The sequence below is a fragment of the Eulemur rufifrons genome, chromosome 7 (genome assembly GCF_041146395.1).
Source record: "Eulemur rufifrons isolate Redbay chromosome 7, OSU_ERuf_1, whole genome shotgun sequence".
In the NCBI taxonomy this organism is placed as follows: Eukaryota; Metazoa; Chordata; class Mammalia; order Primates; family Lemuridae; genus Eulemur; species Eulemur rufifrons.
Window position 1 is genome coordinate 47,678,962 of NC_090989.1, and position 3,960 is coordinate 47,682,921.

Consider the following 3,960-nt stretch of genomic DNA (forward strand, 5'->3'; position numbering starts at 1 on the left):
ATTTTTTAAAACATGGATTTCCAGTTATTATAGAACTGTGTGATGAAAAGACTTTTCTCTTTCTATTGAATTGGCTGGAACCCTTGCCAAAAGTCATTTTTGTGGGTCTATTACTAAAATTTATATTCTGTTACTTTGACCTGTTTGTTGATTCATATGCTTGGTATTATATTTTGTTTTCAAAGGATACTTTTTATTCTGCTTTAGTTTAAGGTGAACTACCACAAATTATGCAGTTGAGTTTCCCACATGTGGGGAAATCAAAGGGGTCAGCACATCTAGAGTGCAATGGGTAAGACTTGCCCTGGGAAAACCACCTTTGTGATCATGTTATCTCCCCTGCCAGGTATCACAGTCTTGATTACTGTATTTTAAAGTCTTTTTTTTTTTTTTTTTTTTTTTTTTGAGACAGAGTCTCACTCTGTCACCCTAACTAGATTGTAGTGATGTCATCATAGCTCACTGGAACCTCAAACTCCTGGGCTCAAGTGATCTTTCTACCTCAGCCTCCTGAATAGGTGGGACTGTAGGTACGTGCCACCATGCCTGGCTAATTTTTCTATTTTTGTAGAGATTGGGGCTGGTCTCCAACTCCTGACCTCAAGCTATCCTCCTGCCTCAGCCTCCAGAGTGCTAGGATTATAGGTGTGAGCCACTGTGCTCTACCTTAAAGTAAGCCTTGAAATCAGGTAGAGTAAGTCCTTTGATATTGATTTTTTTCAAGATTATTTTATTTTATTTATTTTTTTTAAGCTGCTTGATGAGGTTACATATTTATTTATTTTTTTATTTCAGCTTATTATGGGGGTACAAAAGTTTAGGTTATGTGTGTTGCCCAGCCCACCCCACCCCACTGAGTCAGAGCTTCAAGCATGTTTTATTAATAGTATTCTAGGTCCTTTGCATTTCTAAATAAGTTTTAGAATCAGCTTACATAGAAATCAGTCCATTTCTACAAAGAGTTATGCCAGAATTTTTATTGAAATTGCATTAAATCAATAGATTAGTTTGGAGAGAATTAATATTTCAACAACATTGAGTCTTCCAATCTCTGAACATGGTGTATCCTTCCATTTTTTTAGAAGAGATTTTCTTTAATTTCTGTTAGCAATGTTTTATAGTTTTCAGTGTGGAGGTTTTACAAATTGTTTATTAAATTGATTTTAAGTATTTTATGATTTGGGATGCTGTTGTAAATGGTATTTAAAAATTATTTTCTGATTGTTCATTGCTAGTATATATAGAAATAAAATAAAGGTTTTGGGTTTATTTTGCAACCTGTAACATTGCTGAATTCATTTATTACCTTTAGTAGTTCTCATTTTTTATATTCCTAAGGATTTTTCGTATGCTATCATATTATCACAAAGACTGATTTACTTCTTTTCTAATCACTTTTTGTTTTTCTTTTCTTATGGAACCACATAGTTTCTCAAACACAATGTTGAATAGAAATGATGAGTGGGGACATTTTTACTTCGTTCCCAATTTTAGGAAGAAAACATTTACTATTTCACCATTAAGAGAACATTAGCTATAGATTTTTCATAGATGTCTTTATTAGATTGAAGAATATTCATTCTATTCTCAGTGTGCTGAGAGGTTTTTTCTTCTTCTTTAATCATGAGTGGATTCTGAGTTTGGTTCATATTTTGCTTTTTCTTGATAATATAATTTTTCTCTTTTAATCTGCAATATAGTAAGTTATACTGTTTGTTGTGAATATGTTAAACCAACCTTGTTTTTCTGGGATATATCCTACTTGATCATGATGCATTTAAAAAAATATAATGCCATAATTGATTTGCTAATATTTTATTAAGTTTTTTGTATCTATATTCTTGAGGGAAGTTGGTCTGCATTTTTTCTCCTTATGAAGTCCTTGTCTCATTTTATTATTCATTTTGTCAGTTTTGGTAAGTTATGTTTTTCAAAACATTTGTGCATTCACCTAAGTTGTCAAATTTATTGGCAGAAATTGGCCAAAATATCCCATTATTGTTGTTTGTAATAGCTATAGGATCTGTGGTAATCTTTCTTTTCTGATATTTAGATATTGTACCTTCTTTCTTAATAGCTCTTGCTAGAGAATTAACAATTTTATTAATCTTTTTAAAGACACAAAGCTTTGACTTCGCTGATTTTTTCTATTGTTTTGAAATTTTTTACTTTACTGATTTCTGCTCTTATTTCTATGTTCTTTTTTCTATTCACTTTGAGTTTTATTTACTCTTTTTAAAAACCAGTTTCCTAATTTGGAAACATAGATTTTATATCTTTTTTCTTTTCCAAATAGGTGCTGAAAACAATGCATTTATTCCTAAGGGCTATTTATATCCCATATATTTTGATACATTGTGATCTTATTATTCAGTTAAAATATTTTAGAATTTCCATTAGGTGTTCTTAATTTACTCATCCTTTATTTAGAGGCATGTTGTTAATTTTCGACAGATTTAGATTTTTAAAGCCTCTTACTGTTTTGATTTCTAATGTAACACTGATGTGGGCAGAGAATGTACCATCGGATTTTAATTTCTTCACATGTACTGAGACTTGTTTTACTGCCCCGCAGACGGTCAAGCTTAGCAAATGTTCCATGTTCACTTTAGAAGGATGTGTTTTCTACTGTTAAATAGAATGTTCTTTCAATGTCAATTACGTAAAGGTGGTTGATAGTGTCCTTTAAATTCTTCAATATCCTTGCTGATTTTTCCATTACTTGTTCTTTTAGTCGAGAGGTTGTATAAATTCAGGTTCAGAAAAGTAGAAACAGCATAAATGATATCTATTTATCACTTATATATCCTATAAGTAAAAGGAGGCAGCAATTAGACCTTATGCAATTAAAAAACAGACTTTATTTTTTAAGAGAAGTTTTAGGACCTTATGCAATTTTAAGAGCTGGTGAAGAAGTCTATGGAATGTTGTTGCCCCTCTTTCTGGTGATGGCTCTAAAGTTGCTATGAATCAGTAGGGCTGGTAATGAGGTAAAAGCTGAAGAGAAAAAGGGAAGAGAAAGGACAAAGTGAAACTTGTGAGGACAAACTGGACCCCATGAGGATAGACTGGAATCTGGAAATGTCTTTTATTTTTTCTGATGAAGTGAGTGACCTATAGAAAGAACTTTCGCCCTTCACCACAGAGTTGAACATGTGCCTTGTCCAGGACTCAGAGAAGCTAAAAGAAGAGGTCCAGTGGGAGCGTGAAGTGCTGCAGAATGCAGGCACACAAGATGATCCAGCACTTACGAGCTGCAGCAGCACGTGGTGTTCTAGGTCAACATTCAGAATGTAATGGCTACTGCTTTACTTTTGCTCTCTAAATCTTGTTTTTTAATTGTTTTAGTTTTCATTTTGCTCTCTAAATCTTACTTGAATTTTTCCTGTGACAAAAAATGGGTTGAAAACACACAGAAAAGGTGATTCTGTGAAATAGTTCTAGCTTTGCTAAGTTGACATAGTGCAAATTATCACAGGAGTGTTCAAGTCTCAAATTATGATTGCAGATTTGCCTGCTTGTCTCTTTAGTTCCGCCGAGTTTTGCTTAACGTGCTTGGTTGCTTTGTTATTTAGTGTGTACATATTTAAGAGATTTATGTCTTAATGAATTGATCATTTTATTATAATGGAATATTATTCTTCATCTTTGGTAATACTCTTTATCTTGAAGCCTACTTTGTCTGATATTGATACAGTCACACCAGCTTTTTTTTTTTTTTTTTTTTTTGAGACAGAGTCTTGCTCTGTTGCCCTGGCTAGAGTGCTGTGGTGTCAGCCTAGCTCACAGTAACCTCAGACTCCTGCGCTTAAGCGATCCTCCTGCCGCAGCCCCCGAGTAGCTGGGACTACAGGCATGTGCCACCGTGCCTGGCTAATTTTTTTTCTATATATATTTTTAGCTGTCCAAAGAATTTCTTTCTGTTTTTTAGTAGAGGCGGAGTCTCGCACACCAGCTTTT

General features: G+C 33.5%; 1 pseudogene; it reads right to left on the reverse strand.

The window, feature by feature from the left end:
* Positions 1 to 213: 213 nt before the first annotated feature.
* Positions 214 to 350, reverse strand: LOC138388656 (U1 spliceosomal RNA; annotated as a pseudogene).
* Positions 351 to 3,960: the final 3,610 nt, after the last annotated feature.